Below are 19,728 nucleotides of genomic sequence, written 5' to 3'. Positions count from 1 at the left end.
ATTAGCAGGTCTGCTCGTTCAGCGTGATTGCTCCAGATCCTCTTGCTGACAATCCGCCTAACACAGTCCGCAGCAATTTAGCACCAGCCCTGGGTTGAGTATCCATTCCTAGATAGGTAGGCTGACTGCTTTAAGGAGGTCGTTGTGAATCCCTGCTTGCTCGCCAGGCCTAATCGGACAAAGGCTCTTCAGCTCACGTTCTCACGGAGCGAATCGGCCGAACATCACCACCCATTCCACGGCGTGGTCGTTTTCGTCTCTACCTTACGCCATCCTCCCGGAACCGTGGCCGATGGTGTAAGGATATCCGGTCACGACGCGCGCACACACAGCGCCCGGATCATAATCTTCCACCACATTGCACCGAACGAGCAACGGAAATTGGAACACCGGCCGGAAATGGATGTGCCCTAAATGACCAGCGGAGTGTTATGGACACACTGGCTGCCGTTACGGGCCATAACGGCAAGGCAATAAAGCACACAGCGCACACAGGAGAGTGTCCGAGGCCGGCTGAACTGCGAACGAAAACTGTCCGCTAGCACGCAAATACTGTCACACGCGCCTCTATCTGTCTGGGTGTGTGTGTGTGCTCGCCGCCACCAGGCAAAAGTGCAAACTTTCAGTGATTTTTCTCTTCCTTTTCTGGACCTGATAACAAGCAACTCTCCCGTTCTGCTTTTTTTCACTTATTTTTGCTATCGGTGTGGTTCGGTGCCTGTTTGATATCGTTTGAAGCTACCAAGTCACACGCCCTGCCGGGCTCGGTCGGAGTTTCTTTCCTGCACTGCCAGTGATTAGGCACAGCGAGCAGGAAACGATGCTCCGGAAATTAGGCAAATGGTGTGAATGTTCACACAACTCTTCCACCATTTCGTCTACGAGCAACTGACGCATTGCAAGCCGGGCGCTTCCCCGAGCAGCTATCGATACACGTACCACATTTATTGGACCTACTAACACACGAGGAGTGGGATACAAAATCAAGCGATACGAATCCTTCGAATGTGTTGAACGATGCCTGAGCGTTTGTGTAAATGGTAGTGCGGAATAGGTGAAGGTGAATAAACGGCGATACACTAATACACAGTAGTGTTGGGTAATTCATATTCAGATTCATGAATCTGAATGATACTTTAAAATGATTCAATGAATCTGAATCCCGATTGGAAAGATTCATGAATCTCAAAGATTCATGAAACTTCAAAGATTCATGAATCTCGAAAGATTCATGAATCTCAAAAGATTCATGAATCTCAAAAGATACATGAATTTCAAAAGTTTCTTATATCTAGACAGATTAACGAATCTCTAGGGATTCATAAAACTCTAAGGATTCATAAATGTCTAAAATTCACAAAGCTTGAGCTTTTTATTACTCTTATTTTTGGCGTAATTACCTACGTGGTCATGCCAGCCTATACAGGCTTTTGAGACTTCTTGGAAAGTACCACGCAGTTGAACCGACAACAGTTGAACGACAACAGTTGAACGACAAGTTGTTGGTGGGATTGGGCAAATTCAATATGTTGGAGATCATACATCTCTAAAGATTCATGAATCCCAAGATATACATGAATTTTAATGGATTTAATGGAATATTATAGATTCATGAATCTGTGGAGATTCATGAATATTTAGAGAACCATGTATCTTAGGAGATTCATGAATATTTAGCGAATCATGAATCTTTGAAGATTCATTGATCTTTGAAGATTCGTGAATCTTTGAAGATTCATGAATCTTTGAAGATTCGTGAATCTTTAGCGTTTCATGAATCTTTTAAAAATTCGACTCGAGATTCGAATCACTCATCACGGAAGATTCATATGAATGAATCTCAACGAAAGATTCATTAAACCCAACACTAATACAAAGCAGAGAAAGAGCAGTAACGCTAAGCTTGTGTAGTGTTTCGATATTAAACGTTGAGATACGAATGTTGGGTATGAGAACAGCTCCTACACACGGCAACCATTGTCCAATTCCAGCCCTACTCGCTATCAAACATTATTCATCGTTGAAAGTGTGCCCGTATCCGAGTGAAGAGATGAAGGTTAATAAGACGAAGATTGAAAATTCTAATACAAACTTACAGACCAATCCTTACACTTTATAATTCTATAGATCATTCGTATGGGTGACAACGCGGCGAGTGAAATAAAATAAAGCATTCAAAAAAACTTTCATATGCCAGCGTTAACCGATTGGAGTGCGAACTTTTTACCACTAAATCACTTACGCTTAATTTAGTTTTATCTCCACCAAACGACAGCAGTGGTGTGCTTACCGTGTCATTACCACTCAACTGTACTCGCTTCGACACCGTTTCATCCATCACCGATGTACGATGTAAAGTTGATCGCCTTTAAACGAGTCCTTTTTTAATATTGACACCGCTCCTTCCTTCCTCCTGTTCCAGCTGACAGGTGATTTATTTGTTCCACATTTATTGCCCATCATCAAAATCGTATTTCGATTGGCATCAAACCCGGTGCGTAGAGGACGGAGAGAGAGAGTGTGTGACATTTCCAAATGAGACCAGAAACGTTACACGGCTATAGGCGGCTGGAACAGCTTTTATTAAAACCACCTATTACGTTTTTATGTTCGTGCAGCATATACAAACACAAAATAAAACCAAAACCGAAACGATTTTCGATTTGCACCCACGGGAGTGGGCAAACCCGGTACATGGGGGTACTGGGAAAATTGTGCAAATCCTTAATCTCATTTCAATGACAGATAGAGAGAGAGAGGAGTTCGTTTTTTATTTGTTTGTTTACCTATTGCTGTTTGCTACTTTCCTACGCACACTTAGGAGTTTTTTATGTGTGTTTTTTGTTTGTTTGCTTTGTAATACTGTCCACTCAGTTCGATGTGTGTCTGTTGCACTGTTCAGATGCTTTTCCAATTGTATTAAATTTATTTTATATGTGACACGCAATGTTTTTTGCTTTTGCTTTGTGAGTATGTGTTTTTTTTCTACATCAAATGTGAAATGGAAACAACTTTCCCTGCACTCGATGGGAGTTTATTGTGCCTTTTTTCGCGAATTCCCCTTTCTATCCCCTACGTACTACCCCCTCACACACACCCACTGAATGAAATGTTGTTCGCACTTTATATGTTTTATCATTTTTAATTAAATTCTCTCCACCGGCTTTTTTTTGTTCTTCTTCACACCAACGCTCAACCACCTCTTCCCAACTCCATCACATGTGTGTGTGTTATTTGTTACTGTTTTCAGTTGTTTCAGTTTTGCTCACTGCCACCGTTTCCCGTTTTTCCCCCCCATTTGTTGAAGTGTTTTATTGCGCGCGGACCGATATTTTATAGCTCTCAGCCCTCCGGTTGACTCCTCGTTTTGGGGGGTGAATGCTGCTGACCGGCGGGTTCTCATTTTGCACGCGCGCACGTGTGTGTGTGTGTGACACTTCATTTGCACACTGCTTCTAGCATGCCGGTAGCCATTATTGGATCTGCCAATCGTTCCATTTTAATGCTTCCTGCTTTTATGTTTCGCGTTGTTGATACACATCTATCTCATTTGCCTCCGGTTTAGCGTATTTATTCTTTAGTTTTTCAGTTGGGGATTCGTTTTATTTTTTCTGCCACCCATTGCATCAACGTGATAGTTTTTGCTAGTATAATGATGTGTGATATCAGCCTGAGACATCCACACTGGTAAGGTCTGTAATTAGATTTGATTTTATGTTCCAGCATTCCAACACAGAGGCGATTTTTATAGTACTAACTTGCGCAGGAGAGAATGGTGTTCCTTGTATGGAAGTATCTCTAATTCAGATACCACTGTGTGCGTTAGCAACAGATCACCTGGATATTCCCAAACCTATTGCACATGGGTTTATAAACTCAACCCAACCCAACAACCTACGCTGAGCTCTATGAGTCCCTCCCAAAAATATGTTGTAATTTCAATTGTTCTGATTTGAAATACAACAAAGAACTTACTTTTGAAAATATCAAACTTATAATATTTGCTTTTGAGGTTTTAAACTGTTGGGATATTGTATAGCAAATAAACTGCTAACACAAACGCTTACTCAAGGAACAGAAAAGCTTGAAACCTTTCTACCAGGTTTGTTGGCGAAATGAAAGTTTCATGGATTCAGGTTCTAGGCTATAGAATAAGTGGCAGTATTGTTCCAAGATGTTACACAGTTCCTTGCGTAGAATTACAATTAGATAACACATTTACATTATAGACTCATTTTTAAGATACGTTACCTAAAGCTCGTGCATGTAAGAACTTCATATTTCTCTAGCCTTTCAGCTTTTAATCTCTGTTCTGAGCTAGCATGCATTGTATTATAGAATGGTTCCATCGTCTTTCATGGTCATTAATTTTCTTCAATATATGCTCAATATAAGCTTACTGTTTAGCCTTGAATCTTTTGATCATAGACAAACCGCTCGCCAATATATTTTATTACACATAACTAATTTGCGGTTACATTAATGCTCCATCATTGCTCTCTTCCAAAAGAATTGCAGAGTACTGTGGCTAAACCTCCTCAGTTTTTGTTTCGAGGAACTATATGTTTTGGACAATATCTAAGAAATGAGAAGCATTAAAGACAACTTTATGTAGCATATTGGAACAACAAAGACTTTTGGATAGAATAAAACTATGCATCAATTTAAGAATATAATTTGAAGTAGGCTCACTGTGACTGCATACGCATACGAAATGCATACGAAGAACACATACAAGATATAGAAACTTAACCTTTTGGTTAGGTTTGCTATGCATTTGACATCCCAAATTCGGACGTCCATCAAATGTAGTTTGGTTATGAATAGCCTTACTTTTAGGTCAAACCGCAAAACACACAGAAAGACCCAACATTCCACAAGATTACCAGAGAAACAGTGCCTAAGGAAACAAGTATGTCAGTTGATGTCTCTATTACACAAGAACCAGTGGAAGTTGCTAAACCAACACAACCCATTGCTGATTATTTACAGCAATAGCAATCAAACTAACTTCCCCGTCGGGTCCGGATTTGCGTTTGCCCAACCTACAAGTCCAACAGGAAAACTCCCACAAATATTGACGGCAAGTTTTCGCTGCACCCAAGCGCAATTCAGCCAATCTGTCTATGTGCGCGTGTGTGTGTGTGTGTGTGGGTGAGTGTTCGATTACTTCTCCACACAACTTCAATCGTACCAAGGATCACCACAAGACACCCACAACTCGCAACAGCCAACAGCAACCACGAGGCGGTTTCGTTAATTAACGACCCCTTGCTGCTAGACGAGAACTTCCTAATGATGCGCTAAACGAAGGCAACCATTTGAGGGACATGAAGGGACAGGGGTGGAGCGCCCACCAATTTTTGGATATAGATGGGCGAGTGGTACACCGTGCAGGGGCGGTGCAGACGGAGCAGTCTTCTAATTAACCTTTTCTTGTGTCACCCGGCCTAGAGTTCTGCCGGTCCCGGGACATTCTTATCCTGGCGCGAAAAATCCATCTCACAGAGCGCGCAAAGTTCCCACGAACGCACACAAATCGCACACAAGGCTAGCAGCGCAAGAAGACCCAGCTTCATATTACATTACGCCCTACCCTCCGCATTTCTACGAGGGAGTTTCCCATCGCTACTGGCCAAGTTTTACAACCCAACAGCTCAACCGCTGGCAAAGTTTAGCGGCATGTGAGCGCCCCCAACGCGAAGTTTAGCTAGCATATCGATCGGTCGTGGAGCAAATGCAAGGATGTTTCCCTTTCCGAACATTCTGGGGCTATCCGGTTGCTAAATTTAATAATCCACTTGTAAAACTAGCAACACTGCAACGCTATGCTTTCGGCATGCTGGCAAGCATTTTTCAGACTTTTTTGTTGTTGATAGTAAAGTTTCGGCCAATTCAAGAAATCTAGCTACACTGCTACACTGCAAGGTGGAGCTTGCAAAGTCTTGGGCAAACTTTTGCCTCCCACCCACAAGATGCAGGATTAATGGATGCTACCGTATCCACCAATCATCCAATCTTTGATGTCGTCTGATTCGTACACATTTGAAACCGGGAGTGATCTGCCCAGATCTGCTACCGATTGCTCCAGACGATGGATGCTCTCAGAAGTTGCTGTGGATTGTAACTAACGCTGCACGTGAGTGATTGTGAACTAAGTGAATCTACCCCGGGCTCGGGCACCATGAATGATAAAATACGAGCACTCAGCGTACCCCGAGCAACCTCAAGTATGGGAGACATTGCAAGAGTTAAGATACATCAGAAAGTATAGCTTTCACGTACAAACAATTAGATTACTAAGAAATGTCCTACTGACTAGCTCCAACTTTCGAAACCCGTGGCACGCAGACACTATCAAAGAGCAGAAAAAGAAAACAGATTGATGATTGGAGCTGCCGTTCCTGTAACTGCTAATTGCTGCCAACCGCATTCTTGGCGACTGGGTTTATTACTTCCCCCCTTACGAATCATCGTCACACGGAGCGAGCGTATCCGATCTTTCTTCCCATACGAAACTAAACACAGCCATATCCGATTGTTTCTCGAGTGCTGATACGGCGAGCTAACCGTATCTTCCACCATCCAGTCAGTGAGCTTCAGAAGGGTGCTTCAGAAACCAATACCAGTATTTTTTTCATTTCATTGCCTAGCCGGGAAATAAATCGAACGCTCGGCTCACTCATCCTTTGCCCCGGATCGGCCGAGAAAGGCATATCGTTTCAAACAGCTGCATCTTCCTGCAAACGGAAGACGACGTAGCGTTCTCGGCCCCAGCCTAGCGTCAAGGATGAGCTGGAACTGTTTGTCTTGCTCCTTCTGCTCCCGCTACCAGGTGCCTTCTTCCGGGGTATTTTATTGCAAATTAGCTTGCATCTGTGCAATTAGGGGGATATAATCTTAGGCAAGCCAGAGGGGTGTAACGCGGGCGCATCCAGGAGCGTTCGGGAGATAACAACGTATCGATACACGCCCCAGCTTCTCACCCTTTGCGCTCAAAACGGCAAAACCAATCAATCAACAGCAATGTGTGGAAATCAAATGGGCAAATGATTTGCTGCCTCTGAGCTTGGGGTAAACTACAGTGTCGGACGCGTCTTTGGAGGTCGTGCCAAGTAAAAATTACTACTAAAACAACACTAAACCAAATAATTGCTAGGAAATATTGTTAAGCAGTTAGCAGCTTAGTGAATCGATCAGTACATTGTACTTCAACATTTCTGGAAATGTTATTGCTAATTCATTTTCGTAGTTTCTTTTGCAAAATTCCAACATATTCTCATAAACAAAATAGCGCTGATACCATATGTTACTCAGCAAAGAGGCTTAGTACATACAATTAGTAACACATAGTACGCTACTAGTGGAACTACTATTCATCCAAGGTCTATTGTCAATTACCTTTATTAATTTACTTACAATGTAATTTATAATCCCGGTCAAATAGAATTATCGCCATACAACGCTGTAGCTCGATTTCGATCCAATCAGATCGATTAGTACACCAATCAGTGTAATCACTACTTTTCAACCAACTTCTGTTACTAATTTCTTAATACCTGTCTTTCTGGCAGTGAGTCGTACGGCCCCTTTGCTCCTTTTTAAATGCAGCACCAAGTCACCCATTCACATGTTTGCAGTTTTGCATGCCCAGACTGCATACGTTGCGAGTGCGTGTGCGGGAATAAAACACACACACACACACACACACAAAACAACCCTTGCTGAGCGTTCGACTTTGCACGAATTGAAATGTACCAAAGGGCAAGTGCAAATTATAATTGAAAAATTATGAAATTATCCTGTCCCTTGGCTGTCATTTCGCACGCTCCCCGGAAGTCTGGGAGCGTTTGACACGAAACACGGCACGCGGTACAGCAAACGCCAAACAACACCTTTCTCCTTTTCTTCGCCTTTGCCCATTCCTAAGGGGGGCGGGCCAAGGGGAACAAAAACACAGTGCGAGGTGCAAATCGATCGCAACCGGTCAGACTGTTTTATCGTTTTTTCGCCTCCCCAGGGCTGGATGGTATGGGATTTAGAATCCTTTAATTCGTGACATCGGGGCGAGGGACGGTACTCGGGGACCGCCATCCGCCATGTTTTTAATTATCACCCGACGCAGCAAGCATCAACACACACACAAGCGCGTTTGTGCGGAAGCAGGTGTCCTGAGCGGTTATGTTATCTGGTTTCGTGTCGTGTGGCAATGTCACGGTGACTCATGAGCGGTCTGCTCCGTAACAGTCGAACCTTCTTAGCGCTTAAAGGGGGTTCGCGCTAAAAGCGTTGGGGGGAGTTAAAATTGAATTTCACGAGCACAGTGAATGTGCACAAACATCAACACAAATGTATATTACAAAGCAACGCAAGGGAAGCAAAACAACACCAAAGTGCTTTCCCGGCTGGTGCTGTCTGTGGATATTCTTGCTATGGACAAAGACTTGCTATGCAACTGTATAAGTACGATTAAGCCTAGAATGAGTGAACCAGATAGGACTTAGTCGTACTAATTAGTAAATTAAGTCATTAAAAGCAATAAAATGAACCAAATGTATTGAGAGCACTAACCAGGTCGTGGACATGAAGAAAAAATCAGTTTTTAGATTGAAAAAAACGAAGTGCCTTCAAGGACGCACTTGGAGTATATCTCAGCTACTCATTTTGCATAAATTAAAAGCATGCCTTGAATGATCTTGGCATACTCGGAGCCTACTGAAGCAACATAGGGGAAGGTAGGTAGGGACATGTTAAGGAAAATTGTAAAAATCTAGGGATAGATAGTGCAGTTTTGAAATGTTCGGGAAAGACGGACACCTGATATGGGAAATATGGACACCATGAAGGGTAAGATAGAAACCTATTAAAAAAACGATGGAAATTGAGGAGGTTTATAGTATTTTAACATATCCTTTTGCTTTCCAAATCCTAGTGCGTACATAAACCAATTCTAGGCCAATTGCAACGACGGTTCATTGAGCCATGCATTTAGGAATTGTAAGCGGCGCTTGCAATATATCGTAGAATGCAGCATCTAAAGCATTATTGAAATATCACGCACTAACAGCTGACGTTGCTCCAGCATGCAGAACAACATTCTAGAACTTCCTTTTAGGAAATTTCTCCGCGAAAAGTCCACGATCCCAATATTTTTTTAGGGACTTGTTAATAGTAAAAGCCATTTTCCATGCAACAATTCATATTTGTAATCCCATAGAATTACACATCTATTCCTGAACGATGTCATATTAACGCCTCATCTTTTTATTGCTTAAAATTGTCCAAGTCATGACAAGATATTGGATTTCGTGAAGCGCCTCATAAGCGTTCGAGCGAGTAATATCATAACGAATGGCTACTATTTTGACCGGTGTTTCATTTTTCGTTTATTTCAATACTTTCAATACTTCGCTGATTGGTTTACAGCTTCAGAATACCCTTATTTAAGGCATTGGAAGAAATCTATGCACAACCAATTGATATAAGAAGTAAAATAAATCAATAAATTCGGTGTCCGTCTTTCCCGCTTTGGTGTCAGGATGTGTAAACCACCAGAAAACAAGATTTTAATGACTTTCATTCTCGTGTTTTCACCAGTTTTTTTTCATTAATGATCACGACAACTCATTCCTGAAATAAAACTTCAAAAAATGTAAACAATACGAGTTGTAGAGCTTAAGATCTGCAGTAGTCAAATTAGATCCACAAGGATGCACACGATTGAAAATGTATTTTGTTTGTGGATTTAACCAATTTTGCATATATTGTGCCAAAAATAGTCTCAAATGAGTTGTTTCACTAAAAGTTAGGATGCTGCATTGTTGATTTTTTTGAAAATTACCTTTTCTATGCATTTATGAGAAGTGTCCATCTTACCCACAGTGTCCGTCTTTAGCTACCTTCCCCTATGAACTGAAGCTATCAGATGATGAAAGCGCTTTTATTCACTGGCGAGCAACTGTCCCAAATCCGAATGACCCAAGAAAAATTGAAATCGAAAGTGTATTCCCGCTGTGCACTCTAAACATTGGTCCTTTTACTGGGGTCTGTTCTGGGCGATGAAGCATGATTCGGCTGACCAACAATTCTCGAATGACGATGGTGTAAAGAAATAGATCAAATACAAGGCATGACATTCTTTAGTACACCTGCCAGTTCCTCAACTTTATCGAGAGAAGATTCTTGATTTTCCTTAGTATTTTGTCCGTGAGACTTATAACCCATAAATGTAACACCAGAACAGAATTCAAGATCTCTATAAACAGTATAAAAATAAAATTGAGCGAAACCTTAAATCTCAAACACATCAATCCCGTCAGACGTTCGTCCAGCTTGAATGTCAGCTTACCTTTTCCACCCATCGAAACTCACCAATTCCAAACACACAACGCTCTTAAAGTTACAACGCTTACTCTGCCACGGAAGAGCAACTCAAAACTGTTCCCCGCGCAGCTCATTTTCCCTTTCGTTGCTGCTCTTTTTACCATGCTACATTAACACCTACCATTTTGGAAGGGGGTGGAAGACTTCCAGACGACGCCCAGCAAGACCAGGCCCGCGGTCCTGGCAGGAATTCGGGAATTAAAATAGTTGCGCTTGACTGCTGGGTGGGATGGCAAGCGGACAAGTTGAATGCTGAAGAAGCCGCGCTGTGCTTTGCTATGCGAACAATGCCGGCCGGGCTCGGGAATGTCGGAGCGGAGCGTACAGGTGTCCCCCCCCCCCCCCCCCCCCCCGGAAGCTGGTAGCTGGTTTTTGAGCACATCAAACAGATGCTGGAAAACGAAACCCGCAACCAAGGCATTCGCTCCGGTAGCGCAGCAACAACAAAACGTCGTCCTTCGTTGCGCAGTAAAAAGGACACAAAGTGGGGTCGCAGAAGTGACAGGACAGCAAAAGACAGTGAACACACGGGCATGCGGCATGAAAACACAGTATGTCAGCTTCCCTGGGAAGTTTGCCTGGGAAGTTGCGCTCCTAGAACCTTCTGCTAGCGCCACCAAACACATTCGCGCCTAATTCTAACCTTCCAACGGAAGCGTCCGAGCGTTTGCATTGCTTAAAATAAAATCGTATTTACTCTTCGGCCTCCCATGAAATAGCTTCGTCCCCCCCCACCTCCCTCCACCTTCTCCCCATCAACCCAAAACTCGAGTTTTCAGTTTATTCGTCCGAGTTCCGAGAGTTTATTTCAGCTGGCGTACTGCCACGCCACGCCAGCACACGACAAGCGTTACGATTATTATACACTCCTCTCCCCCGCCCTACTCCAGACCGGACTCCGGATGGTTTAGTTGCACTGCTCACACTCCACTCCACCCACCCCCCGGCCAGACCGGACAAAACCGCTGACGACGGGTGTGCCAGTAGCTTTATCGTGCCGAGCGTTTTGGCTTTCAAGAGTTTCGGGGGCGACGACCAGCTTGACCGATGAAAGATGAAAGATAAAGAGAGGGTCGGGAAGGAAGTAGCACGGGGGAAAGGGGAAAGGGAGGAGATCTCGCTTCCGGCAGTTTGGGCAGTCGGCCTCCCATGCCGGACCCGGGAAAAACGGTTCCGGAACTCCATTAGTTTTGGGCCGAATTCAGTGGTCGAGAGGATCCAACGGTATCAGACAAACACACGAAAGCAAGGGTGTTGCGCAGTGGGCGGGGGAGTGCAGAGCAGGGCAGGGAGACCATAATGAATAGCCCAAGTGTTATCAACAACCCTCCCAAACCCACAGCGCACGCCTCGGGTCGGACGCACGGGGTTCAACATTAACACCAATATTTATGAAGTCAATATTTCGTACAAAAATCCACACCAACCCCGCACACATGCACAGAGCTGACCGAGGGTACACAGCGATCCGCTTGTCCGAAATGGCAGTTTTGGTAAAACCACAAGCTCTTCATCTCTCTCTCTCTCTCTGACGCCACCTAGCCTCCAATCTCCCTTGCCCCAGAACGAGCCTGCGAATCGGATGGGAATCCCATCGACACCGAAAAACTCAAACCCTTCAGGCTTCCCCGCGCACCGGCACCTTTAGCGGCCTGACTGACCTACATATCCAAGCAGCTTGTTTATGTTGCGGGATCTTCGGTTTCGGCACCGGGGCAAATGTTTGCTATCCGAGCGTGTAGCTGGGTCCAGGTTTGGCGAGCGAATAATTTCTAAAGTTTGCCCCAAATTAAACGCTCTGCGAAGCTGGCGCCAATGGAAGTGCCGCCTCTGAGCCTCCCAGGTTCCAGGATCTATGCCTGAGAAAATAGTTCCCCTCCCCCTCCCACCCTGCTCCCTTAATTCAGAAGGAGGGCGTATGTCAGTGCCAATTAGTCACACATCCGTGCAACGATGTCACACAATCGCCTTTTCCCGTTGTTGCATTGGGCAGATATGGGTAATGTCCACCACCAGCTTGGATGAGAACGTCGATGTTCTGTGGTCGCACATCCCACACCCAGCCAGTGGTAATTTGTAATTGCGCCTCGTCGACATTCGCGGGAACATTGTTGGTTTATTTAGTGCTGTTATGTTGTTTTCTCCTACACAACAGTCTTGCGAGTGAACCCGATTGGTAACCAACTTTCCACGAAGTATGAGCGAAGCTTGAGTGGGCCGCGTCGACACCACATCGACGTCAATCGTCCTCCAATTGGAGGCTGTCACGCTGTCAGAGGTTGTTTTTTTCTTAACCTATGTGTGTTCGCGAATACACAGCACCTTTAGAGCTCTCAGCTAATTGCCAGGCTGTAGGGTACTGCAAACAGTTCAAGAGGGTCCACAGCCAATCCAAAGGGTCCCTACTGGAAGGCTGAGTCACGAAGGATTCTCGTGTCTGTAGCCGGGTAACGGGGCACTTGACTTATGGGGATGTTTGAATAGAGGAACAATTGGTACAAATTAGGCTGATTTGACCATTAAAAGTCAAACCAAGTTACTTATATTTTATAAAATGTGTGACCTAATGGAGCTCTCGGCGCTTGAAACCGTAACAGACGCTTTTTATCCTAATTGGAAGCATTTGCCAAAATTGACAAAATTGACAAAATAAACATGAAACATAATTTACTGAGATCTTAGAAGAAGGACACTGAGAGTACTCATTATGCAGTACAGTCTGCATCCCAGGGTACACAGTTAATCCGTTCCAAAGACACCAGTTAACTCGAATATCCTCGTATGACGAATATCATGTTTTTACCAAAGTACATTACATACATTACATGAATAGTTTGGATTAATTTTAGTAGTTTTGGACAATAACTCACGTATCTCCATCGAGCATCACGTAACTCGGGAAACAAACTGATATTAGTTCCATCAGACGGAGGTCCTCATTGATGTAGAGAGATATCCGCTCTAGTCCCTTCAGCCCCATGTTTTTTTCCCCTATTTGATTCAGATCTTAAACTGTCTTTTGCCGAAACACGTTGGAGGTACTTAAGCAAGGGCTCACACCGACACCTCGAGCATTTCAGTAAATACGAGACTGCAGAAGAATTACTACAATCGAGATAAAAAATAGACTGATCTCGAGAAACAAAATTGGACGACTTTCAGTACCGAATAGCCAGAGACATTACAGAAATACAGCCTCTAACCGAGCCAGAGTCAGTCTCAGACCCCCACACGCGCACAGACGCATCTAATAAGCGGGCGTCATTAATTACAGGCAGGATTTTATCGAGCTTTTCACACGGCTTCGCTTAGCCCAGGCCCCGGCCACAGTATTGCTGATGCACGGCGCACTGCATTTGGATCAAATTCGTGTGCCGTTAAGCAACACTCGATACACACATGGACACGCGTGCATGCGGGGGAGCGTATCGCAATTAGCCGACTTTTCGATCAATATTTCGTAACGGCCCGGGCTTCCTGTGAAATCCTATTAAACGCCCTAATAAACCCTTTCGCGGCACGTCGTGGGGGGGGGGGGGAGGGGGAAGGGAAGTGTTGTGATAAATCTACACAAATTAATAAACGTATCGTGCCCGCGTTTCGCTTGTGCGCGCTAATTTTCGGCGGCCACGCTCCACGACCGTCGCTCTTCCTTCCTGCTTGCTCTCGCCGCTCTAGGCAACGAAACGAAACGAAAATTAGACCCCATTGCTGAATCCCACGTCGAACGGCCACCTGGGACAGCCTCCAGTGTACACTCGAAACGGTCGGTGTGAGAGAGCTCACACCGGCACACTAAGTGTAGGTATCAAACGGTTGCCGAAGCTTTCAATTTAATTACGATACAACGCGCTAGCGGCCGAAAAACTGACCGTTTCGTTTTTCTTTTTCATCTTCGTTTTTTGTACAAGTGCATAACCGATGTAGCTCACCTTCCTTCGGCCCCCCCATCACGGATGATGAACCAAGCGAATGATTAGATTAGAGGGCACCGGGTGCCGGCTACCTCGCACCGCGCGTGATACAAGACCGGAGAGAGCGGACACAGACACACACACACACACACACTTTAGCCCGAGATGCTGGTGAATGATGTGCATGAAGATGTGGATGATGATGATGATATTGTTGGGACGGTAGCTGGCCCCTCCCGTCGGTTCCGTTCGCGATATTCAATTATTACTGCCGATCACGCAATCGGCAGCAGCGGGCGTGAAATCCTGGGACATGCCAACTGCTCGAACTGTAACAGGAGGGGGTGGGGGGAGAAGAGGTAGACGAATGGATCACTTCAGGATGGCTAATACATTGTGCCACATCACCAGCTCCATTCGCTCCGCGCGCCCCGTGTTTAAAGAGAAGACTTCCATCTTGCTGCCACAGACACAGTTGTTGTGTGTGCCTATTATGCATATCGCCCCTCTAGGCTTTAACGAATCTGGCTAATTGACCGGCTGCCCTGTTCGAATGTTGAGCCGAAACACCTGCCACCGGCGGGGAGAAAAGCCATTCGTTACCCGATCGAATCGGACGGCGAGCGGCGGTCGGCCTTTAACCATAATGGAGCCGTGATTGCGTTTGGAGCGTTTGTATAATCCAATTCCGGGACACGACCAGTTTGCGCACTCGGCTAATGTACGATTCCCCCAAAAAAGTAAACAGTGTCCAATCGGCTATAAATCAACATCGAAGTTGTAGAATCGGGACCGATATCGGTTGGTCTACTGGTGGGTGGATCTACGTTTCATGTTGGTTACAGTGCGGCAGAGATATTACTGTTTGCTGTTAAGGGTATAGCAAGCAGACGTCACAATGAAGCGATTTAGCTGGACTACGAATGTAAAACTCTGTTGCTGAGACTCTTAGAAATCAGTTACAATAAACAACAGTTGTGCGAGTTTTGCAGCGCAGAAATTTGCTTAGTATATAAGATCTAGGTGACATGTGCATAAGTTGTGACATGTGAAAGCTCTGCAGATCTTAGGTTTAATACTTAAGACCTGGAAAAACAGCTTTGAAGTAAATATAGTAGGCTTTAGTTTTGCATATTGAGTCTTGAGTCTTGAGTCTTGAGTCTTGAGTCTTGAGTCTTGAGTCTTGAGTCTTGAGTCTTGAGTCTTGAGTCTTGAATCTTGAGTCTTCATTCTTAGGCCTTGTGTCTTGAGTGTTCGATCTTAGGTCTTGAGTCTTAGGTCTTGAGTCTTGAGTCTTGAGTCTTGAGTCTTGAGTCTTGAGTCTTGAGTCTTGAGTCTTGAGTCTTGAGTCTTGAGTCTTGAGTCTTGAGTCTTGAGTCTTGAGTCTTGAGTCTTGAGTCTTGAGTCTTGAGTCTTAGGCCTTGTGTCTTGAGTGTTAGATCTTAGGTCTTGAGTCTTGAGTCTTGAGTCTTCATTCTTAGGCCTTGAGTCTTGAGTGTTAGATCTTAGGTCTTGAGTCTTGAGTCTTAGGTCTTGAGTCTTCAGTCTTGAATCTTGGGTCTTAGGTCTTGAGACTTAGGTGTTAGGTCTTAGGTCTTGAATCTTGAGTCTTGAGTCTTAGGTCTTAGGTCTTGAGTCTTGAGTCTTCAGTCTTGAGTCTTGAGTCTATTGGATATTGGACTATAAGATTTAAACTTACTAATTACTGTAACCATTTGACATGAAACTTTAAAATATAGATTTAAACTCTAAATCATCTAAAATACCTTAAAAATTGAACTCGCACATCGATGTTTCAATGACGACTTTAGCTTTTAATCTCCTGGTTTCAAATACCAATTAGCTCACAGTGGGACTCAATGTGACAAGCCATAAAGAACCCTCACGAGAAAGCCTTGTAAAAACCTCATCAGCAATCAGCCGTTTGTGGTGAAAAGCAAAAAAAAGGTGCTGATGCGTCCGCTGCTACTCCATTACGATGATGATTCCATTCTCTTTGGTCGTTCAGCGTCCTCCACCGGGCCAACGCTAATAGAAATGTAATCATTTCCGATTACCGCCCGTCGCGCCTGATAAATCAGTCATCGGGCAATGATAAATGGCCTGCCCACTTTGTAGCACCGGACGCGGCACCAATATTAAGGCGTCCCCGGACGGAGCTGGACGAACCGGCGAAGGACGGACGGGTTCAATATCTGCAGCCGGCCTCTAGCCTTTTCTCACCAAAACCGGGGGGGGGGGTTATGAGCGATCGCTGGCACTCTGCGGTCGACGATCAGGCAAATAAAATGACACAAAATTAACGACAGGCCTGCGTGCCTCCGAACCAGCCTCACAGCCGCAGCCAGAGTGAGCCGTGTCGAGCGACCCGCCCTGTCGCGGTACATAAAGTCACACTCAATTAGCATATCTGTGGCGAACTATCGGGAACCCGCTTCAGCGAGGGGCCTAATCGGAACGATCGGTGCGCGTCCGATTGTGAGTCCCACACACGCACAGGCCACCTGACCCGGCCCAAAGCGTTGCCCAGAGGGTCACAGGAAGCAATCTATTTCGAATTCAAAAGAGACTCGCCCCAAACATAGAACGATCGATAAATCAAACCATTGCTTCGCAAACGAGATATTAAGCAATTTTGAAAGAGCGCAAAATGTAAAGGGTATTAGCCAACGCCAGTGGCCAGCAAGTGGTGACCGATGCGCTACCCCGAATGCATAAATCAATGCGGACGCATCAAATCTCACAGCCGCCCTCGGGACCAATCCGGTTACCGGCAATCCGGGCTTTGTTTAATAGTTTGGCTAACATTTAGCTTTTACTGCACGCCTCGGAATGTCAATGTTTTGACACGCAGGGGCACCGATTTGGGGGAGTAAAGAGCGGCTTTCGGCGATCTTAAGCCGGTGGCTAATGATGCATATTTGGTCGCGAAATAAAATCGTAACGAAGCAGCTCCAACCAAGCGGGCCCGTATGCTTATGCAAATCTTCGCATTATGTCGCGGGGCAGCCGCGAGCCAAAGACCGCGTGAGCCGTAACATCAAAACATCATTTTGCCGCCCGTTTACGACCGTTAAAGCTGCTTAAGCGCTGAGCCGCTGCGTCCCGGCAGCGCTGGCCGCGGTCAAGATGCGGGCCCTGGAACGGAAAGAAAACACACTCAACCGGTAGCGGGCAACGCTGGGGAAGAGTGGCCGAGTTTCCCGCCATTAATACAACAACCGACACAGTAATAATACTACAAATGCTACCGAAATTGCTGCCCGTGGCGGGGGCATCGAGTGGCCTGGTGCGGTAGTAATCCGATTACCATTCATAATTCATTAATTGAAGGCGTAGTTCGTGGACGGCTGCCTACGTCTAATTTATCACGATCAGCTTACTATCGACACGGGCATGCTGATGGCAGAGTCGGAGATACTTCCGAGCGGTCTGCACCCTCTCACTCACCATGGAGCCCTCTCGGTCTGTAAGTAAAGCTAAAGTTTGCCCAAAACAAAGTACGAGTTTCTATGCGTCTTGGTAGGCTAGATTTTATCTTGCAAATCTTACAGCCAAGTTCGTTGGAGCCACTGATGGAGAGCATTTATAGTACGGTTTTACAGAGAGGGAATGTGTGTTTCAATTCCCTCTTCTTTTTGTTTTGGCTAAGCGACATACGCGGTCATGCCGGCGTGTACAAGCTTTGGAGACTTTTTAAATGTCACGCTTTTATCTTCTCTTAGACAGGCCATACCACGAGGGGATGGTCCATACGAGGCTTGAGCTCACGACTTTATGCCACAGGATCGCCACGGGTTTCATTGCATTACATTATTGGTATTACGTAACTTAAGGACAACCCCCATTAGTATCCCTTCTAGAGAGTTTGAGATAGAAAGGAGTTGATTATTGCGTCCCTATTGACATTTTCGAGTACGATTTTCCGGGAATTCGATTGAAATTCCCTTAAACTGGAGCCTTAAACTTCCCTTAAACTGCACCAGTTTAAGGGAATTTAGAAAAAGTCCTTTAAAATCAACTGTAATGCGGCTTTTTCGTTGCTTTCTTCTAGATTCGCTCGGAAGCAATGTTTCCTATCGTTGTAGTTGGTCTTGTAGCCATTTTATACTTAAATAATATAGATTTTTTTTTTTATAAAATAACGTCATTCAAAATTAACTTTTATTTTTCATCAAAAATCAAAGCTATGGATGTAAAATGAGCTCGACGGCATCATCCATCGATAGAAGAAAGTCTAATATACGAAAACACCAAATCTTAACGCTTTCAACACACTTGATCCACAAATCCACAATTTCAGGCGTATCGAGTACTAATCGAGCAGATATGAAAAAACAATTTCGAGCAAATGTCTCTTGGGGTTACATTTAATTGTTAGCGTTACGCAAGCTTTGGATAACCTCTTCACGCTATCATGTTGCGTTGAATTGCCACTGCGACTGAAAGTGTGGTTTATCTCTTAAATTTTTACAGATGAGTCGCTACCTTTAATCGCTACATCTTATGGTACGCGTTACGTAAGCTCTGGATAACCCCTTTGTATCGCTTCACACTTTGCTTTGACAAAATCGTCGCTACAACCGACTACACTAGAATACGCGTTGAACGGAGGAGAGTTGCATTTAGCGTTACATTTCATTTTCAGCGTTACGTATCCTTTGGATAACCCCTTAATTCTTCTTCTTCTTCTTCTTTGGCTCAACAACCGATGTCGGTCAAGGCCTGCCTGTACCCACTTGTGGGCTTTGGCTTTCAGTGACTAATTGTATCCCCCCCCCCCGCATAGCAGGATAGTCAGTCCTACGTATGGCGGCGCGGTCTATTTGGGGATTGAACCCATGACGTGCATGTTGTTAAGTCGTACGAGTTGACGACTGTACTACGAGATAACCCCTTAATAGCCCTTAATAATTCGCCTATTATTTCAACAAAATCGATCACTGAGCCAATTTTTATGAGTTTTCTGTTAGCCTCTTTGAAGCTGTGCAAGTCTAACGCAAAGTGTTAACTAAATGGGTATGAAAAGATCTCATTTCAACAAATCAACTTCAAATATAAAAAAAATATGTTAAACCTTTTGTCATTGAAAACAGATGTAGGAAACGATTGTTCATGTATGTACAATCGATAGCATCTCTTTTTTATCTAAAAAAAAAGCTTGCAAACCCTTGCATTACAAAACCGTACATATTCTCTCTTGGCCCCCGAAAAGATGTCTCAAAATTTTTCCTAATTTTATAAATTCGCAGCAAATACTATTTTACTCTCCATTCCGCCGTTCCTTCGCAATTATGCCATTATTAGCTTCCTGCAGCATGAACTCCTGCAGCGAGGTGCTTCCACCCGAGCAATGATAATCCCATCATTTCGGCGCACCCCGATGCTATTAGCATAATGTTTCATTAATATTTTAGCGCGCGCGCGCGTT

This window comes from Anopheles arabiensis, chromosome X (genome assembly GCF_016920715.1).
Source record: "Anopheles arabiensis isolate DONGOLA chromosome X, AaraD3, whole genome shotgun sequence".
Lineage (NCBI taxonomy): Eukaryota > Metazoa > Arthropoda > Insecta > Diptera > Culicidae > Anopheles > Anopheles arabiensis.
The sequence above is the reverse complement of the archived record's forward strand: the minus strand, read 5'-3'. Positions refer to the sequence as shown.